Source organism: Mus caroli, chromosome 17, assembly GCF_900094665.2.
Source record: "Mus caroli chromosome 17, CAROLI_EIJ_v1.1, whole genome shotgun sequence".
Taxonomy (NCBI): domain Eukaryota; kingdom Metazoa; phylum Chordata; class Mammalia; order Rodentia; family Muridae; genus Mus; species Mus caroli.
Genome location: NC_034586.1, coordinates 33,581,523 through 33,604,250, shown reverse-complemented (window position 1 = coordinate 33,604,250; position 22,728 = coordinate 33,581,523). Strand labels below are relative to the sequence as shown.

Below are 22,728 nucleotides of genomic sequence, written 5' to 3'. Positions count from 1 at the left end.
AGCAGGGAAAAAGTCATAACCCTGGAATTGGAATGGTGACTTAGGTTGTAGACATGCTTATTATTTGTGCAGTGTACTTGAGGTCATTTTCTAGCATCCTCAAAGGGCCAGTGTTAATCCCTTGTTATTGCCACTCCATTGGATTGCATGCCCTCTTCTGGATCCCACAGTGATCTCCATTCAATTGGCATGTACTACATACACACTAACATGCAGAAAAGTAAAAACTAAATCTAAGCATGAAACCCATGTCTTGTCGCAAAAATTAGTTTAGGGTATTCTGGAGTTGCCATACATGCCATTGATGGTTTATTTTATTTTATTTTATTTTATTTTATTTTTTTATTATTAAATTATTTTATTTATTTACGTTTCAAATGTTGCCCCCTTTACTGGTTTCCCCTCCCCAAGTTCTTTCCCCTTCCCCCTCCCCTTTGCTTCTGAGAGGGTGCTCACCCACTCATCAACCCTCCTCCACCTCACTCCTGCCAGCATCCTCCTTCCAATGCACAGGCACCAAACGCTGATACTATTACTGATATGATGGTTTATTTTAGTTTGCTTTTCTCTTGCTCTGACAGAAGAAAATTATGAAACCAACTTGAGAAAGAAAGAGCTTATTTCATGTGACGAATTCCAGGTCACATTATGTCAGTGAGGAAGTTAGCACAGGCATTCAAGGCAGGAACAAGGCAGGTCCATGGAGAACTGCTGCTTACTGGCTTGTTCAACCTGCTCCCATATATAATCCAGAAAAACCTGCTGATCTGGGTTCTTCCATATCAATAAAAATCTAGAAAATACCATACACACTTGCTTAGAGGTAATCTGCTGACAGTGTTATCTACAATAAATTCCTTTTCCTGTATAAAGGTAGATTGTGTCAAAGTTTAAAAAGTAGATCAATAGCCAGGACATGGTCTGAATGAGAAATGGCCCCTAGAGCCTCAATTGTTTTCTCTCTTGATTTCCAGTTGATAGCATTTTGAGGGAAGTTATGAATCGTCTTTGTTTTGTTCATGCCATCTGAAACTTGTCACAGTTCAGAGGTCACCTTCACATTTAGAATATGCAAAACATCTTGGTACTTGGTAAACAGCCACCTGACATATCCCTCACCCATACTCTGGAGGACCTTTAACATAGAGCATGACTCCCTAGCATTATCACTGTCTCTCATGACTGAAAAAAGAGGCTTGTCTCATTCTTCAACACAACTCATACTACTCAAGGCCGGTTTGTAGATTGAGCCTATTCATAGTTCTCTGATAGTTTCTACATGGTACTATTTCCTATTATGTGACAACCCTGAAGAGATGTCAGGTAGATTGTGTGGTGATTTCTTATTTCTGCTCTCCATTAGGGGAATAGGGGGAATCTGATGATTTAAAGCAGAAATGGAGATTCCCTGCTTCTGCATCCCAGCCAGTCTGAGCCCTAGCTCCTCTGTGCAGAGGCTCTTTCCCTCTTAAACTCTATACTTATTCATATTACCGTGGATGGAACAAATAGGTTCGGGGTACAGGGGTCCTCATTTAACTTTAAGAGTACAGGCTGAGTCAGAACTAATCTCCATTCAGTTTAAAACCTTCATCTGTACTGAGTAGTTGCTGTCTCTAGGAATTGCCAATAGGAAGGAAAGACAGGGAGACTTGAGTTTTGGAAGGATTAACTCCTGAGAAATAGAAACTCTAGACCCTCCCACCTTATTCTAACCCAGCTCTTGGGCTTTGTATTTTGGGGTTCAGTTTCTGAGGACAAGTTGTTTTACCTTGATCCATGTCCTGATGGACTGAGTCACAACTGTCTTCTGAGTCTCATTTCAGGGACAATATGGTGTCAATTCTAGGTCAACCAAATGTCAATATATGCTTAAAAGTTTTGCATATCTTATAGGTAAATTTTTATGTGGATTATGTGCATCCATACTGACTATGATGTGAACTGAATTTTGAGACCTTTATTGAAGTTAATATAAAATATCTGCAACCTGTGTTCAAAATATGTCTCGAAGATCCAAAGACACATGTTCCTATTGGAGTGGAACTGCAGAGTGTATGAATTGAGAACCTTGTGATTTTCATCAGGTTCAAAAAGACCTCCCTTTGGTTCTAATATCAGAGATGGGATCATGGGCACATGGATATAATTCAGCCATAGCCCTAGGCATCCCTCCTTTAGTGCTATGTTGAGAACCAATGTGTCATTTATGGCTCAGCAGTGAAAAGTAGCTGCTGTTTGTGTGAAGAACTAGAACTGGATTCCCAGCATAGGAATTAGGCAGCTCATAAACTTCCGTATTCCACTTCCAGTATTTATGATGACAAATTTTGGCCTTGACATGCAACAATACTCTGTGATCTCCTCAGACACATACAAAGAGTGACACAGGCAAAAACCAGACAGACAGAGACATAGTGACAGACAGATATAAACTCACACATAAAGAAGAGACAGAGAGACAGAGGGACACACACACACACACACACACACTGCCACAAATGAAATATATACAGCCTATATGTTTCTATTAAGATGCATTTTCTTAAATTAAAATGAAAAACTGTTTTAAAAGACACAACCACCCATTACTTGAGGGAAAAGATAAAAGACTTTGCCAGAGTATAAACATTGAAAAAAGATCATTTTTCCACCATAATTGTGCTTTGAAAAATACATAATTCTCTTTTAAAATATCATTCTTTTATGAAATTTCTTACAATATCCTCAATAAAGTTAGTGTCTCAAAACACTTAGGTCATAGCATGCTAACAATGGATTGATAAAAATGCATATATGCATATTACATTGAAGCCCATTCACTTTCTATATGTGTAGAGATCCTGACATGAAAATGATAGGGAATTGCTGACTTATTCTTCCTGAAACTGCACTCAGAAAGATGTAATCAACAGGAGCAACAGAAGGATTAAGGTAAATAACTTGTCCCCACAGACTGCTTCTAGGATACCAGTCCCCAGAGGTGAGTATGAGGTAGAAAAGAGTACTCTACAGATGAAGCACCCAGGAGGGCATCTTTTCATTACCAACCTATCTCTATCACTGCCTGAGAGAATATTATTTTTTTAATCCATACTTTCCTGAAAGATAATCTGATAAGGTTGTCAAAATTTTGTAAACTCTCTTTCCTGAGATAAGTTTCCCTCTGTTTGGTAGCAGACTTATCTCTTTCTTTCTATTTTTTTTTCATCATGAGATTTCTGAGAAAATTCCAATTTTATCAGACCCTTTGCTTCAGAAATCTTGTAGCTACAGACTTACATTACAGCCTATCCCCAGTATCTCCTTCCTCTGACAGAGAGCTATTTGTTTCTACCTCAGTCTCAAGGTAAAATATGCCTGTATCTGAGGCAACTGTCATAATATAAGTGGGAACCAAGGTTCATGACAGGATTGTTTGACAACTCACTCTCAACAATGCTTCCCTTGACTCCAATAGCACCAACATACTGCAAACCAATAGCCAACATCAAATTAAATGGAGAGAAACTACACGCAATCCCACTAAAATCTGGGAGAAGACAAGGTTGCCTACTCTTCCATTATCTACTTAATATAGTACTTGAAGTTCTAGCTAAAGCAGTTAAACAACAAAAGGAGATCAACAGGTTACAAATTGGAAAGGAAAAGCTCAAAGTATCACTATTTGAAGATGATATGGTAGTAAACATAAGCTACCCCCAAAATTCCACCAGAGACCTCCTTCAGCTGATAAACAACTTCAGCAAAGTAGCAGGATATAAAATTAACTCAAACAAATCCATAGCCCCCTTTTTTTTAACACAAATGATGAACAAACTGAGAAAGAAATTAGAGAAGCAACACATCTCACAATATCCATAAATAGTTCTGGTGTCGTCCCTGGGGCAAAAAGTAGGATATCCAGACCCTCATGACCCTGCTTTCTTCCTAACCTTTCCACAGGTCAGAGTGGGTACCCTGATGCTCCAACTGCCTGCCAATATGGTGTGCTTTTGTCCTTGAGACCCATGCAGTAACTTATGAGCTATGAGCCATCTGAACTATTCCACAACTCCTATTTTTTCCCATCTCTAGTTTGCTTTGATTAGATCCTCTTTTGATTCCATCCACTAGCATTTTGGATGCATTTTCTTCTGTAGCAGCTTTTAAAATGTTATCTGCTACAGAGCAAGGTAGCTATATCAGGGGAGATTTAGATGGGGAAGACAGAGGACAGATTCTCGAATTGGAATATTTTGAGTATGTGAATGGCTGTGCAGAATGTTACAACTCACACATACTGGTCTGAATTGCTTCATTTTTCTTCTCTACAAAATGAGACAGTGGCCTCCTGTAATATTGAGTTATACAAGTATGGTCCTGTTTCTGCTTCTCCTACAGTAATTCCAGTATTTATAGAATTTACTATCCATATCTGCCACCTGACTGTGACTTGAAATCTGTCCATTATCATCATAGTGTCAAGAAGTGAGCACCTCATACAAAACACCAAGCTCTCTCCCTACTTGGACTTGAGTCTCTTCCCCAATTATCCCTCTGGTTACAACAGAGGCAGGGCTGGACATCCCCCATCACTAACTGAACTTTTGTTGTCACTGAGATGCAAATTCATGCTTCCTTCTTGTAACACGTGTTGTACGTGTGAATATGTTTTGCAATTTATTGCATGGTGGGTGTAGTGATTTGAATAGGTTTGGACCAATAGGCTCATGTGTTCAGATGTGTGGCCCACTAAGAATGGTAGTACTGGGAGATGTGCCTTTGTTGAAATAACTGTGACCTTGTTGGAGGAAGTGCATCCCTGTGCGGGTGTGGGCTTATCCAGTCTTCTCTTGTTTGTCTTCAGAACAACATGTAGAAATCTTAGTTCCTCCAGAGCCATTCATGCCTGCTGATATGCTGCCATGTATCCTGTTATAATAAAAGCCTGTGTTTCTGAAACTGTAAGCTAGCTTTAATTAAATGTTGTCTTTTATAAGAGGTGCTTTGGACATGATGCTCTTCATAGAAATGGAAACCCCACCTAAGAGAAAAGACTAGTGAACTAAAATGGAGTCAAACTTAATGGAGAAAATATAGGTGAGGGTTCTTATAGAATTTTTGTTTGCTGTGCTAATCCCATTGCTTCTGGAAACAGGAGAAGGCTGTAGAAACAAGTTTAGCCAGGGCTGTGTCCCATTGTTCTGTGAGACTGGGATTTTACAAGGTAACTCTCTGAGCTGTGTCATCATGCTAGCTCAAACACTATCCTTTCAGTAAAATCTGTTCCACCAAGACTTGTGATCGCAAAGATTCAGGCATTGTCCATTGTGAGGGACCAAGGCTTCATGCTCAGCCTGTTCAAGCCAGAGACTATGCTATAATAAAACAGACAGACCTTATTTACAATTTACAATTTCACTTTTGAGGGATGCGTTTGTTATCATGTATGTGTATGATTGTTTTGCATGCATGTATTTCTTTTTTTAATTTTTAATATTTTTTATTACATATTTTCCTCAATTACATTTCCAATGCTATCCCAAAAGTCCCCCATACCGCCCCCCACTTCCCTACCCACCCATTCCCATTCTTTTGGCCCTGGCATTCCCCTATATTGGGGCATATAAAGTTTGCAAGTCCAATGGGCCTCTCTTTCCAGTGATGGCCGACTAGGCCATCTTTCGATACATATGCAGCTAGAGACAAGAGCTCCGGGGTACTGGTTAGTTCATCATGTTGTTCCAACTATGGGGTTGCAGATCCCTTTAGCTCCTTGGGTACTTTCTCTAGCTTCTCCATTGGGAGCCCTGTGATACATCCAATAGCTGACTGTGAGCATCCACTCCTGTGTTTGCTAGGCCCCGGCATAGTCTCACAAGAGACAGCTATATTTGGGTCCTTTCAGCAAAATCTTGCTAGTGTATGCAATGGTGTCAGCGTTTGGAAGCTGATTATGGGATGGATCCCTGGATANGGCAGTCTCTAGATGGTCCATCCTTTCATCATAGCTCGAAACTTTGTCTCTGTAACTCCTTCCATGGGTGTTTTGTTCCCAATTCTAAGAAGGGTATGCATGTATTTCTGTGTACTACCATGACTACCACATTGCCCAGAAATCTAGAAAAGCAAGAACAAGCCTGAGACTTATGCATCAATACCAACATGTCAGGAGCCATAATGGGACAAGTTAATAACTAGCAGGTGATATTCCTGAGATGGCCTGCTTTGGAGTATTATATAATCTATGACAGGTTTGCGCTTATTAAACAAGACTATATGGGATTCATTTTAGGAAAGATTCCTGCTATTTATATGCTTTTTTCTGTTATTATTAAACATATATAACAACTACTAAGTAATAACACACCCCTTTGGAGCAGATCTCTGTAGATCTATGAAGATGCACTGTCTTGAAGTGATGCTAGAAAGACAAATAGATGACTTCTTAAGTCTTAATGATGATCCTAAAAGAATTCCTGAAATTATATCTGTGATTATTAAGCTCTTTTATAGTGGAACTGCTACTGGGAACTTTTCTGATAGTCAAAACTGCAATGTAATCTCTGCCAGTCTCCCAAGTGTCACCAGTTAATTGCTCTTAGATAGTAACTAGACTTTCTCCTACTCAGAGCACATTCCAAGAGGTTGTTAAACAATTAACCAAAGGTCATAAAAAGGGAATTTATTATAGGTTCTAGGACAGAAGGTACTATATTGACTGGGTTTATCTATAAAAAATTTCATTAATAACAGTTATGATTTTCAACCTTCAGTGAATCTGTGGAGCTGAGACAGGTGATGGATGTTTAGCCAGATAATTACTTCTAATTGATATGCATGTAAACATTCTCTGTTGTAAACTTTTATTTCAATTTATGATTTGATTTTTTTGTGTGAACTTGTGATGAACTTTGTAACATGTGATCACGTATTCTGAAAGATGTATAAGTACTGAAGACAAAGAGAGAGAGAAGAATTTTCTTGCTTTTCCCCACTTAGAATAGAATTTTTTTCCCTTAGAGAAATTTTCCCCTTCCCCGCTTAGGATCTTTCTGCCTTTCCCTTAGTTAGCTTTCATAGGAACTTTTTACAACTTAGTAACAAATGCTATAATCATTTTTCTTTCTTTTATAAAATTAAATTTTCACAGACAAATGCTCCTACATACTTGTGCATACCTCCCAACATGTCAGTCCCCCTCTCAGATAAAACAGTATCCATCAATATCTTGTTGGAAGAACTGAGGTCAATAGCAAATTGGAAATATTCAAGGTAGATGAACATAATGTCTCTGTCATGTATTTTTTTATTGGATATTTTATTTACTTACATTTCAAATGTTTTCCTCTTTCCAGGTAAGTGTCCCTTTTTCTTCCTGTGACTTCCAACTAGCAAGCTGAAAGTTAGAGGCAAGCAGCTCCTGCTGAGATAGTACAAAGGCAGAAGTGCTAAGTGCCAGAGACTGCTGTTTCTAGCCTCAGAGGATCATAGAAGGCAGGCCAGCTACAGTAGCATAGTAACTTAGACTTAGATAAGTAAATTTTTATTATTATAAAACAACCCTAAATGTCTCAGAAGACCAAGTCTTACCCCCAAATTATAAGACTAAAATCTTAGCTTCTGCTGTTGCTCTTCCCAGTCCATTGCCTCAAGAAGACCCCTCTCCCCCTGCTGGGGCTGGTCCCCAACACCAACACTTCCTCTGCACTGAGATATTTCTCCAATCACAAAAATTATGTATCTCTCTCTTCCTCTCATGGTCCGTGTCTCACTGTCTCTGTTGATTTCTGTCTCTTTCTGTCGCTCTCTGTCTCTCTGTGTCCTTGTCTCTATCTATATGTCTGTCTATATGTATGTCTACCTATCAATATATCATTCTCTATTTCTCTATCAATGAGAACTAGGGCTGCAGGAGGGCAGCCTAGAGGAAATCACTTAGAATCAGCAGACCTGGACACGGTCCACACAGGTCCTTATTTATTTTACACCTCTGATCTTCAGTCTTCTCTAAGAATCCCCAACGGGAGTGTGGTTTAATCAGCTATGGAAAGATTAACCACTGGGTGAGGAATCCCTAGAGCTTTGTATCCCCAGCTCAAATTCAGCTCTGGGCTCTGGTATCTAGGGAGCCATGTCTGGGGACAAGTTGTTTACCCTGATCCCTGCACCTGTCCTGTTGACAACATCCTTCAAAGTCATACCCCAGAAGCTGATGTGGTTGACAATCAAGGAAGGAAAGGAAAGCAAAGGCCTTTGTCTTTCATTGAACTCTCCAGCTCTGAATTCTATTTGTAGTTCCATTGCCTCACTGTTATGTCAAGATCCTTCTCAGGCCAGCTCAGACCACCTGCATTAATCCTTGATATCCTGCTGGTCAGAAAACACAGAAATTTATGATGGAGTTATCTGCTCTGTCAGTGGCCATGCATACCATTTCCATGAGAGGCCAATCAAAGTGGCAGGCCCTGAGAGAGATAATGAACTATTGACAGATCTCTGAAAAACCCCAACTCAAATATCTCTCTAACGTCTCCCCAGGAAACCAGGCTGACAACCCCCACATAGACCCTCAAGACTGAAACCTGCAGCACAACATTCTATGTTATGGCTACCATTTAATATCTCTGAGATTAAGAACCCAACTGCCCTTGCCCTTAACCTTTTCATGGGTTCTATGAAGATGCAGCCTCCTTTTGACACATCTGTGTTCATATTGGCATCTATTATTCGTTCTGATTTTCCTAGGTGGCATAGTTTGAGATTGTGGCCTGGGGAAGCTTCCATGGCTCTATAGCTGATGCATGGCAGGCTCGAAAATGGGAAGCAGTGGTCATGCAGATGAGAAATACTTCCTCTTCCTCACTTGTTTCCTCCCTGCTGAATCCAAAGGCTGTGGGGTCAGATGCACCTCAAATTTCATCTGTTTGCCGGAGACTTGGTGCTATGTCCTAGTTTTTTTTTTTTTTTTTTTTTTTTTTTTTTTTTTTTTTTTTTTTTATGGTGTCTGGGCTTTCTGAGGAAGAAGGTCTCCAGGGCTGGGGTGGACAAGATGTTTAATACACACATGAGAAGATTTCCATCAAATCCACAGTCAACCTGCCTTTCCTTATCCAGACTCCATGTTTAGGAGGTCTGGTTCTCATATTTACTACTCACTAAGTGGTTGATAATCTTCCAGGTGAATCAAATTGTTACAGACACTGAGAACCAGAAAAGAAAGGCAGTCAGAATTCATGACCCTGGGATTGGGAGAATTGTTTAGCTTTTAAAAATGCTTACTGCTCATGCAGTGGGGTTGAGTTCATTTTGATGCTTCATGAAGGGGCCACTTACAAATACCAGTTATTGCAGCTCCATGGGATTCCATGATATCTTCTGACAATTACAAGCATCTCCAATTGATTGGAATGTACCACACATAAACAACCAAACATACACAGAAGGTAACACCAAAATTAACCATAAAAATCAGTGTACACTATCAAAGGCAAGTTTGGGCTAGTTGTGAAGATGGCATAGGTGCCCAGTGGTGGGTTTGTATTAGTCTGCTTTACTATTGCTGTGACAGGACACCATGAGCAAAACTAACTTGTGGATGAATGCATTTATTTCATCTGCCCAGTCCCAGGTCACATTTCATCATTGAGATAGTTATTCCGGAATCTGAAGACAGAAACATGGAGGCAGGAACACTCCATGGACAACTTGTGCTTAATGGCTTGATGATCCAGCTTTCATATCTAAACCGGAAACACCTGCCTGTCAGGTGATTGGGCCCTCTTGTATCAACAATTCAACTGGAAAACAGGTTTCCTAGAGCCAATCTGATTGAGATATTTTTTCCATTGAGGTTCCTTTTCCAGTATACATGTAGCTTGTGTGATACTGACAAAATTAAACATCAGCTAGAAGATGGTCTGAATAAAAAGGTTCTGTACAAGATCAACTGCTCACTTTATCCCTAGCTGCTGAGGCTTTGGAGGAAATTATAAAACTTCCTGAAACCTAGCTGAAGGAATCCTTCCTGCTCTTCAAATCCTCTTACAGCTCACCTTATCTTTTCACCTATGGCATGCATGCTTTCCCTGCATGGATGCTTTTTGTGACTCTGAAAAGTGAGTCTCTCATCTTGGTCCATACAGCTCATACTACAGAAGGTTGTTTTGCAGACTGGGGCTCTATATAGTTCTCTGATGGTTCCTACATGGCACTATTTCCTAATTTTATACAATAGCCTTCAACAAATGCCAGGTATATTTGCTGATCACTGAAGAGACCAGTTACCAAAAGGAGGAGAGGGAGAGTCAAGTTGACTTAAAGCAGAAATGCAGATTCCTGAGTGACACAGCCCAGCCAGTCAGAGCCCTGGTTCCTCTGTGCAGCGACTCTTTCCTCCTCAGCTCTAGACTCACACATATGGTTCTGGACCTAAGACATGGATCATGTAGATTCAGGGTACAGGTGTCCTTATGCTGCTTTAGAAGGTCAAACTGAGTGAGGACTAGTTTTGCTTCACTGTATAGCTTTCATTTGCATTAGCTGATTGGTGTCTCTAAGAATTACCAATAGGAGAAACAGGCATAGCAAGTTTGGTAATGAAAAGATTAACTTTTGGAAACCAGAATTCTAGAAGCTCCCATTTGACTCTAACCAAGATCATGAGCCTAATATCCTGGGGATTAATGTCTGGGGACAAGCTGCTTTACCCTGATCTCTATGTTCTTGGTCTGAGTCACAAGTTCCTAATAAGTTCCAATTCAGGGGTCAATAACTTAGCAATTCTAGACCATTTCCCTCTCAAGATGTTTGTATATAATTAAAATTTCTGTGTACCTCCAAGGTAAATTTGCTTCTGTGGATTATTTCCATCCATAATGTCTATGTTGGGAACAGAATTTTGAGACTCATTTCATTGAAGATTATATGCAATAAAGGTCACCTGGGGTCAAAATAGGTCTTGTAAATCCAGGGACACTTGTTACTATTAGAGGGAACATGCATGGTTTGTGAATTCTGATCCTTCTGGTTTTTACCAGGCTAGTGGTTTCTCAAAGGCCTCTCTTCAGTTCTAACATCAGAGCTTGGATCCCAGGCACATGGGTAAAATCTGTCAATGTCCCTAGTTGAGCCTCTGTTATTTCTCCCATGCTAAGGGCCAAGCTGTGCATTGACTGCATCCGAAGTTCATCCTTGGATTCACTTCCTTGCCTGAAGGGCTTGAGGTTTAAGTTATAAATGGATTGTAGTAAACTCTATTAATTATTAATATGACCTCTACACCTTTCCATAATTGAGGCAGTCTTGTGGATTTCTAAATCAGGTTTAGCACAATTACTGGGTGAATTACCCCTAATCTATTTCTCTATGAGTTAGATTGTTAGTCTCCCAACTGTGCTGCCCAAGTCCTTGTTCTCTGAGTGTTGCCTAGTATATGTCTGCTCTATCTGCCTGTGCTCAGGCTCTAATTCTCCTGGCCACATGCTCATGATTTATCTGGCCTTAAGGTGAATTTCTCTTCTCTCCTCCATCTTTCTTGTTCTATACTCCCTCTATCTCTCCCTTTCCTTTCCTCTCTCCCTCCCCCCTCTCATTCTCTCTCTCTCTCTCTCTTCCTGGTCACTCCATTTGACCCCAACCCTGTTACCAAAAACCTACCCACATCATCTATTCTTCCCTGTAATTGCCTGTAGCCAATTTGTTTAACTGATGACTTTTAAGTTTTGGGAGCAAGTTTATATAACTAAGACTGGTAGACCTTGGAACTTTCCATGTAATACCTATAGAACCATGCAAGCTGCCCAAGGATACATACCCAAATAAGGTACACAACATCAGCTCTAATAAAAGATGCCAAAGTCATTAATGATATAGCAAGTGGAGGCTGCATCTGCATAGAACCCAAGAAAAAGATAAGGGCAAGGACACATTGTTCCTCCATCTTACAGAAATTCAAATGTTTATAACATGTTTGGTTGATGATTTTAGATGGTTCTTAATGAATGTGTAGAATATTGTCCTGTATTTCTGGGTCTTAAGGGACTGTGAAAGGTCAGACTGATGTCATAGGGAGACATTAGACAGATTTTTGAGCTGGAGATCATCAGAGATCAGAGAAAGATAAGTACGCTACATTTCTCACCTTCTGCCACTTCTATACTTAATCTCCTAAGGACATGGTATGCATAGGCACTGACAGAGCAGACAACTCCTTCATAAATTTCTTTAAAACTCTATAATCTGTAGTCACCAGGAAGCAAAGTCTTTGTGTAGGTGTACTGAGTCTCCTAGGAAAGACCATGACATAACAGGGAGACAATGAAACCTGAGGATCATGAACCACAGCTTGATACTTCAGTGAGAGATACAGGGCCTTTGCTTTTCTTTGCTTGATTATTCAAGCCAGATCAGCATCTGGCCTAGGATTCAGAAGGATCTTGTCAACAGACATTTATAGGAATCAGGGTAAACAGCTTGTCCCTAGACATTGCTCCCAGGATACCAGGGCTTAGAGCTGAATTTGAGGTGGGGAAATTTCTATGGAAATTTGTCTCCTAGCGTTAATCTTTCTATAGCATTTCAGGTCACTGTACCTCCCACTGGAAATTCTTAGAAAAGACAGCCTCATCCTGTAGCTTACATTTGTATTGTGAATGACCAACATTCAGGATTAAATTGGTACCATCATTTAGGAAGATGTCATCATCCATAGCCCTTCTCATTCTGCTGGGAGCTACCCTGTCTTTGACTCAGATGCTGACAAGTTGAGTGCAGGTCTTCAGAGAAAGAACCTCATTCTGAAGTTGCTAGGACAATGTATAACACCATCACAGACAAGGGAAGCTTAGCCTTGACCCAAGTCTTGCCAGAACCTCAAGGATCTCCATTTAGCCTATCCCTGCCTGGCTTTCTGCATTATCCAGGTCCAGACATCTGTGCCCTGTCTACCACTCAGCCTAGTTACATATCTTATGTTCCAAGAGGAGGGAGGGTCTTGATACATATTGGGTTTAGGCTTCTACCAACTATAGTGTTCTATGCTGGTACCTCTGAGGGTGGTCTCCTGCAGCCCTGGGTCATGTTCAGTTCTGTCCTATAGTTAAGAATTGTAGATTGTGGGAAACATTAAAAGTTGAAGATAAATAGCAGGATCCCCCACACTGTCCACCTTGCAGTACTTTACATTTGACACTTTACTAACTTTGCACATGTGGCACTTCTTCAAGTTTGGTTACCTTGTGGACCTGAGCAGTTCTCTATCTAAGTCACAAGCAACCTGCCTTTCCTAATCTAAACTCCAAGTTCAGGTGGTCTCCTTCTCAGATAACTCCTCAGTAGGTGGTTGAGATTCTGACAGGGGAATCAAATTGTTACAAACCCTGGAATCCAGCAAAGAAAAGCAGGTTCACTACCCTGGGCTTGAAAGGAAGGCTTAGATTCTAAAAGCCCAGTGGACTTGAGTTCATTTCCAAGCATCATCAAAGAGCCATTCACAACCTCCTGTTATTCCAGCTCTATGGTATTAGATAATATCTTCCAGATTGCAAAGCATCTCCAATTGATTCGAATGTAGTACACAAGCACACACACACACACACACACACACACACACACACACACGCACACGCACACGCACACACACACACAGAAGTTAAAACTAAAATTAATGACAAATAAGTGCCTGTCTCCAAAACAATTTTCAGTTAGTTGTGAAGTTGCCATACATGGCCAATTGTTGTTTGTGTTACCCTGCTTTGATATTGCTGTGACAAAACATGACCAAAAATAACTTGAAGATAAAATAGTTTATTTCATCTGACAAGTCCCAGATGACATTTCAACAGTAAGGTAGGCATTCAAGGGAGGAACACGGGCACAGGAGCACTCTATGGAGGACTGCTGCTTAATGGCTTGCTCATCCTGCTTTCATATATAATCCAAGAGCACCTACATTTAGAACTTGCCTAGAGGCACACTGATGAAGGCATTTTCTTCATTATGTTTCCTTTTCCAGTTTAAAAAAGTACATTTCAAATTGACAAAACCCAAACAACAGGCAGGACATGGTTGGAATATAAATGTCCTCTACAGGCTCAAGAGTTTGCTCTCTTTGCTTCTCAGGCTTGGGGCAAGTTATGAAACTTCCTGATGTGGAGCCTAGCTGGAGGAATCCTTCATGTCTTGCAAATCTGCTCTCCGAGATCACTGATCACACTGAGGCCATGCTAAAACCCTTAATAACGAGTCACCTGACCTGTTCCTCACCCATATTCTAGATGACCTTTCACATACCTCTTGCATGTCTGGAATCAACACTGCCCCTTCTGAAGGAGTGTGTTCTATATTTAAACAAACAAACAAACAAACAATACTCATACTACCCAATGTTGGTTAGCAGTTTTAACCTGTTTCCAGTTTTCTGATAATTTCTACATGGTACCTTTCCAATTTTTATATAACAGTCCTCAAGAAATACCAATTGGAATTTGTGATCACTGAAGAGCATTATTCTCCAATTGGGGAACAGGGAGAGGCCAGTTGAGTTAAAGCAAAAATACAGTTTTCCATGTAATGTATATAAGCCAATCGTAGCCTTGGACCCTGTGTGAGGCTCTTTCTCTCCTGAACTCAGGACTCAAGCACATGGTTCTGGATCATGGATATGGATCAGAAGGGTTCAGAGTGCATAGATTCCTCATTTTACTTTTAAGGTACAGGCTGACTCAGGTCTTGCCTCGCTTCACTTTATATTGTTTATGTTCATTAGGAAACTGAGGTCTCTAGCAGTTACCAATAGAAATGACAGACATGGCAAGATGGATAATGTGACGATTAACTCCTGGAATCTAGGAACTCTAGGGCCTGACTTCTCACTTTAACCTACCTCTTGGGGTTAGTATCCTGGAAGTAGTGTTTGGGGACAAGTTGCTTTACCTTGACTCGTCTTTCTGCCTGAGTCACAAAATCCTTCTGAATCTAAATACAGGGACTAATATGTCAGAAATTCTATAACATTTTATTTTAAATACGTCTGTTCATGTCTATATATACTTAAAATTTCTGTGTATCTCCAAGGTAAATTTCCTCTTGTTGTCTATATTCATCCATACTTACTATGTTGGGAACTGAAATTTGAGACCCTTCTTTTATTGAAATAATATATAATATCTACAAATTGGGTCACAATAAGTCTTATACATCCACAGATATTTGTTTCTATTAATGGGGACTTGAATGGTTTGTGATTTTTTTTTTATTCTTGTGATTTTCATCTGGCCAGTGGCTCCTCAAACACTCTGTTTGATTCTAATAGCATAGGTGGGATACCAGGAATATGTGTCGAGTCTGACATGAGCCCTAAGAGACCCTCTGTTACTTTTTCCATATTTGGGCCTAATCTGTCCATTCACTGAATCTGAATTTCATCCTGTGAGTCACATTCTTCAGTGACATGCCTCAAGTCTAAATGGCATTCTAGAGATCATGCTTGGATATTTGTTATTGAAATACCACTTGGACTGTCTAACTGGGGGCTCATGAGAGATGAACCCTATGAACCCTAGTCATGCTCAAGGTTGGACCCTGATCCTCTATGTGAAGGCAAGGAGGTTAGGTTATCATGGATACCTAAAATATCATCAGGATAGAGAAGGGAGCTATGTAGGTTGAACCATTATGTTTCTTACATATGACTTTGTTTACACCAAACCTACTTTCTATAAGAAAAGCAAATACTAATTCAGATTTATTTGAATTGACATTAGCATACTAGAGCCATGTCCAACATATACCATTCAGTTCTTAAATTATTTGTCTAATGCCTTAATTGGGACCAGGTCTTCAGTCCAGGTTGGTCTTGTACTTGCAAACATCCTGTAGACAAAACCTCTTCTCAGGTGGCTGTCAGAAACCAAGATTGCCTCTCATAGCTTTAATAGAATAGCACAGAGATCTGTTGTAGGAAAATGACAGAAACACTTCCTAATATTGTCAATGACACTTGACAACAGAAGACAATGACACCAGACTAATACTCAGAAATGAGAACAAGTATAATCCATGTTGAAACCAGAATCTAAATGTCTCCTAATATAACATCAAACTGAGGCCTGTCCAGACTGACTGTCAACTTGAGAGAATATAACAGACACTGGACAAGGCCCTAAAACTGACTTAGACTTTTTGATCAAATAACCTAGAAGAACGGGTTATTGGAAGAGTAGGATTAGGAGAAAGCAAGATAATGGCATGGGTAGAAAGAGACAGAGTGAAAGTCCAGCTGGACCCAACAACAACTATGCATAGCCCAGGGGTTCCTTAACTCCACACTACAACCAATGCCATAAGGCAATGGATTTAACACAGCAAACACAAATTTCACAAGTTTATCTGCCTTTATTTTTTCCATCAAGTTTTAGTCTTGTTTAGGACATCAAACATTCAAACAATCAGCCAACATGTTACAAAAACATATATAAATTCTTATTTATAAACAAAAGCATGAAGTGGTAGGTAGGCTAGTGAAAACTAAATTCCAATCAGTAATGGAGGTTTCCCAGTCCTGCCTGTGTTGGAGAATGAGAGATGACTGGGAATACACACACTGAGGATGGTGTTGGGGCTTGTTGCTCCCTATGATCTGCTCATACTGTGCTCAGAGGAGAAGTACACATAGTCACAGTCAGATGTAGAAAGAGAAGGCACCATGGGAGGAGAAACCAGAAACATTTGTAATGGGTGGGTATCACATTGAGACATCTGCATTAACCTGTAGATAAAAAGAACAAAGAAGAACACCAAATATGTATTTTTAAATGGTGAGATAGTTAACAGCACATCACTCACTTAAATGGTCCCAGTCTCAAGAGTCCCCATCCCTCAGGTTCTATCCACTGTCCCTCTCACTGATGCACACCAGGTCCTATAGGGTGTCACTTTTTAATGCTGTAACAGAAAGCTGGGAATCCTAGGAATTTCACCTCACTGTGGCAAGTAAAGCAAAACTGGGTGTGCTCTTTTCTATATTGATGTAAGTTTCCCATGGATGAGCCACAACTCTTATTACTGACAAATTTGAACATGGCTGTTTCCTATTTAACCTGGATTATTAGAGGTCATTGAGGCAGCAGGATGAAGATGGCCTAGAGTAATCTCCTTGATTTTTATCTCAGATAAGTGTCCAGAGCTTTAACACAGATAAACGTGATGGAAACCTGTACACAAAATATGATATCTGGAACCCTGGATGTTTATTTTAAATAGGAAATTTCTCTCTGACATCATAGAGATGAGAATAAGGTCTCTGTCACCTCTGTCATTGTAGTCAGGAACCTGTTTATTATTTTTGTTATGCTTCACAATGGATGAACTCTCAGCACATGTGTCCTATATGGGTTGCAGCTGTATAGATAAAATCTGCTGTCCTGTGACAGGGCATTCTCACAATTTGGGCTTCTTATTTTAATGGAGACATGAATTAAGACTCTGACCCTTTTTTACCTCTAGTCCTCCTCTTCCCTATCAGAAAAGTCATCACTGCTCCCAAAAACAGAGCTCCAAGAACTGCAACAATAACATTAGGCATAAAGGGAAGGTGGGTTCAGGAGACTGTAGGAAGGAAATTAAGGGAAGCAGAGTGAAGACTCTGACCTGCAGCTCTCCATCTTGTCCCCACTGTAGCTGTCCCAGAGGACTCCCATTCTCTCAGAATCGTGTTTGTGCTCACTTAAAGTCCTTATTCCATCTCAGGGTGATGATCTCAGGCAACCCCTCATGATTCACATGATATGTGTACCTGTGGTCTTCTCCAGAAGGTACCGTACCACAACAGCTGCCCACTTATGGAATGTTCCATCCACTGCAGGCCTGGTCTCTGACACCTCCATGTCTGAGGTTTGGTTGCTCTCATCTGTCTCCCAGGTTAGGGTGATTTCAGCAGGGTAGAAGCTAATGGCCCAGCACCTCAATGTGATTTTCTTGTCAGGTCTGACCTATGTTTCACATGCATTTTAGGTGTGTCTGTAGGGAAAATCAGAAATTTGAGGCATTTGTCATTCATCCTGGGGATCAATGAATGCACACATAAAGTTTTGGGAATACAGTAGAGTTAGATTTAAGAAGAGGCGCCAACTCCACACAGCAACCTACACTCAGGGTATGGATGAGGTAATCTATTCCTTGGATGGTTTCAGAATCAATATGAACCAGGACAGAGGAGGAAATGATGTATCTCCCTGTAGGAGCATTGGATTCTGGTTCTGACTAGCAGGAGGTTAAAGAATCAAAAATACTGTGGATAGATCTCAAATTCATTGTACACGAAAGTGAACTGGCCGGAGACAGATCATGGTTTGTAAATTAAATGGAAAAAAATTGCTGTTTAATTCATAGACTGAACTATCCTAAAAAGAATTCTTAACACTAGGGAGCCTTTTTCATGTAGATCCTGGAAACCCACAAGCCCTCTTCCTCCCCCCCTTTTTTAATTTAAACAATTTTTATTAGATATTTTCTTCATTTACAATGCAAATGCTATCCCAAAAGTCCCTTATATCCTCCCCCCGCCCTGCTCCCCAACCTACCCACTCCTGTTTCCTGGCCCTGGCATTCCCCTGTATTGGGGCATATAATCTTTGCAAGACCAAGGGCCTCTCCTCCCAATGATGGCTGATTAGGCTATCTTCTGCTACATATGCAGCTAGAGACTTGAGCTCAGGGGTTCTGGTTAGTTCATATTGCAGTTCCTCCTATAGGGTTACAGACCCCTTCAGCTCCTTGGGTACTTTTTCTAGCTCCACCATTGGGGGCCCTGTGTTCCATCCAATAGATGACTGTGAGCATCCACTTCTGTATTTGCCAAGCACTGGCATAGCCTCACAAGAGACAGCTAAATCATGGTCATGTCAGCAAAATCTTGCTGGCATATGCAATAGTGTCTGTGTTTGGTAGTCAATTATGGTATGGATCCCCAGATGGGGCAGTCTCTGCATGGTCCTTCCATTGGTCTCAGCTCCAAACTTTGTCTCTGTAACTCCTTACATGGGTATTTTGTTCCCCACTCTAAGGATGAATGAAGTACCCACACTTTGGTCTTCCTTCTTCTTGAGTTTCATGTGTATTGCAAATTGTATCTTGGGTATTCTAAGTTTCTGGGCTAATATCCACGACAAATAGGACCTCATAAAATTGCAAAGCTTCTGTAAGGCAAAAGACACTGTCAATAAGACAAAAAGGCCACCAACAGATTGGTAAAGGATCTTTACCTATCGTAAATCAGATAGGGGACTAATATCCAATATATACAAAGAACTCAGGAAGCCAGACTCCAGAAGATCAAATAACCCCATTAAAAAAGGGCACAGAGCTAACAAAGAATTCTCAACTGAGATATACCAAATGGCTGAGAAGCACCTGAAAAAATGTTCAACATCCTTAATTATTGGGGAAATGCAAATCAAAACAACCCTGAGATTCCACCTCACACCAGTCAGAATGGCTAAGATCAATAATTCAGGTGACAGCAGATGCTGGCAAGGATGTGAAGAAAGAGGAACACTCCCCCATTGCTGGTGGGATTGCAAGCTGGTACAACCACTCTGGAAATCAGTCTGGTGGTTCCTCCGAAAATTGGACATAGTACTACCGGAAGATCCAGCAATATCTCTTGTGGGCATATACCCAGAAGGTGTTCCAACTGGAAATAAGGACACATGCTCCACTATGTTCATAGCAGCCTTATTTATAATAGCCAGAAGCTGGAAAGAACCCAGATGTCCCTCAACAGAAGAATGGATACAGAAAATGTGGTACATTTACACAATGGAGTACTACTTAGCTATTAAACACAATGATTTTTTGAAATTTTTAGGCAAATGGATGGATCTGGAGGGTATCATCCTGAGTGAGGTAACCCAATCACAAAAGAACTCTTTCCCTTTTAATGAAAGACAGTTAGTGTTCCAGCTTCTCCCTACTGAGGAGAAATTCTCAGGGAACAGGAACTCCAGTGCAAAAACACCTTCCCATACTCCAGCTCTGTGAAGAGTAAGTCCACACATCTACCCAATAGGTAAGTCTGCACAATTTGTTTAAAACCAGATGAATCTCACAGTTCTTTGTGCATCTCAGCAAACTTGCTGACTGTGGTCCATGTCCTCAGGTCTTCATTCATCCTAATGTAATCATGGTCATTGATGGCTATTTCAAAGAATCCGTGACTGCAATCACCTTGAAGAAGGACATAGCATCCAGACCTCTTCTGGATTGTGTGATATCCTGAGCAATAACCCACTTTTAGCTACTCCTAGAGGCCTCAACCAGTAATAGGACCCTGCAGAGTATTGGTCTCTTTGATATGCCCTTTCCAGGTAGACTGATTTGATCTTAAATTGCACAGAAATTCAGAACAGTGTCCAGTGGCTCTTTTGAGCCATGGGTCACAGTTTCCAGGGGAAAACCTCAGACATGGAGACCAGGATCAGGCACATGGAGAGCTGTAAATTTGGGATTTCTGAATGGGACTCACTCAACAGTTGCACTGTAGTTGTAGATTTTGAGCATTCTTTGCAGTAGCACTCTGAATTCCTGAAAATAGCCCTGGACCAGGTAGGTCTGTGTTCATCTTCCAATCCTCTGGTTTCTTTTATCTATCACAAGAATCATGGCACACAGTGCTCTATCTGCTGAATATCTTTTCTGTTGTTGAATCTCTCAAATTGTGTGTCATCCACAAAGCCAACACTGATGAACTGAGGCTCAGGAAGCCCAGGCCAAGTAAAGAGAGTTTGGTAAAAGCCAAGAAAGTGTGCAACTAGGTATAGTGAGTCTTTGGATGTTAACCCCACACTAGGGCCACATGTTACTCTACAACGTAGTCCCCAGGGATAGCTGGGATTAGGGAACTAGTGGCAGTAGCAGGATGTAAAATGAAACAGTGGATGTAAGTTGGCTAGGGACAAGACAGAGTTTCCTGGTGCTCCCCCCTTAGGGATGGAGTCCTTTGTTTGCTGATGTCCTTTCCCTATGGACAACCCCACTGACCCTCTGGTCAGAGCCAGCAGAACCAGCAGCAGCAGGAGGAGAGCCTTGGTAACAAAGGTCTTCATCCTGTTTAAAGAGTAGAGACAGAGTCTCAGACTCTGCTATTATTTGTTTATTTCATAATCTTGAAAGGAGGAACCTGATTGATTTCTCTTAAGAATTCCCAAAGATGGTGATAAAGAGTCCATTGGGATTTGGTGATGGAAAGATGAATGCCTGGAAGAGAACTCTCTAGGGCCCTCCCTTCTCAGCTCAGATCCAGCTCAGATGTACTGCCATGAGAGGATTTCAGTCATGGATTCTTAGAATTCTTAGGCATCAATGGCCCTGATTATATTGTAGTGAATGAAAACGAAAGGACTTGGACTACAGTTTGCAGGACAGTTGAGAGGCTCAGACAACTGTGGGATGGTTTCTATTATGGACAAGATGTGAAGACTTACCTGGAATTTGAGAAGTCACTCATCTCACAACTGGGCTATGGGAAGGAAATTTTGTTTAGTAGAGGTGAGGACAGAAAATTCCCCATGTGCATTAAAACTGGAGCTCCTGTCCTCTGAGGATTAATCCCAGAGGGCTAAGCCTTCACTCAGCACAGTTCAGTCTGTCAATTAAACAGCAAGTCCTTCCACTTACTTTGTGAACCATGACCTCTTTCAAACCTGTTCAGTATCCATATACTGTATATGGAATTTCTTATAATAACTTACAGTCTGTAGTACAACTAACCCAACAGATCTGAATGGAAAGTCCAATAATCTAGTAGATGCTCAGTCCCAAATGGCTAGATGTTTCAGCTGGTATTCTGTAAAAGCTGGAATCCTGAAGAAATAAGTTCCAACAGCTGTGCTGGCAAGTAAGTGCAAGGAGATGAAGAGTGAGTCTTCCTTCTTCCATTGACCTTACGTAAGTGTCCAGACAAAGATATGGACAAGATTAAATGTGTGTACCACCATGCCAGTTTTGGAACTTGCTTTGTCCCAGCATTGAACTCAGAAATATGATTGCCTCAGTCTTCTGGGACTAAAGGCATTTACTACCTTGCCTGAACTCAAGCTTTTCATGGCCACTATGCTTCAAGATCTGGATCAAAGTTGTGCCCTTCATTTCTAGATTGTATTTCATTCCAGATATCGTCAAGTTTACAACCAGGAAGAGCCATCATACCAGGTCCACCTGGGACCTCCCCTTGTCTTTTTTCACCTCTGGCATCTTGCTATCTCCTCATTCCTACTGTTTCAATATTCCCGTTCCTCTAGTTCATGTTGGTTGGGAGACTATTAATGACTGCTTCTATTTCTTTAGGGGAAATGGGACTGTTAAGATCATTAATCTGATCCTGATTTAACTTTGGTATCTGGTATCTGTCTAGGTAGTTGTATTTCACCCAGGTTTTCCAGTTTTGTTGAGTATAGCCTTTTGTAGTAGGATCTGATGATGTTTTGGATTTCCTCAGGATCTGTTGTTATGTCTCCTTTTTCATTTCTGATTTTATTAATTAGGATACTGTTCCTGTGCCCTCTAGTTAGTCTGCCTAAGGGTTTATCTATCTTGTTGATTTTCTCAAAGAACCAGCTCCTGGTTTGGTTGATTCTTTGAAGAGTTCTTTTTGTTTCCACTTGGTTGATTTCAGCCCTGAGTTTGATTATTTTCTGCCATCTACTCATCTTGGGTGAATTTGCTTCCTGTTGTTCTAGAGCTTCTAGG

The 22,728-nt window shown here is 40.7% G+C and overlaps 1 protein-coding gene and 1 pseudogene across 1 annotated transcript in view; one reads left to right on the top strand and one right to left on the bottom strand.

Annotated features, from left to right (window-relative positions):
• The window catches only part of LOC110283719 (E3 ubiquitin-protein ligase TRIM39), a 529,744-nt gene that overhangs the window by 255,275 nt on the left and 251,741 nt on the right, over nucleotides 1-22,728 (top strand). The gene's annotated exons all lie outside the window — the stretch shown is intronic.
• LOC110283731 lies at nucleotides 17,459-21,086 on the bottom strand (annotated as a pseudogene).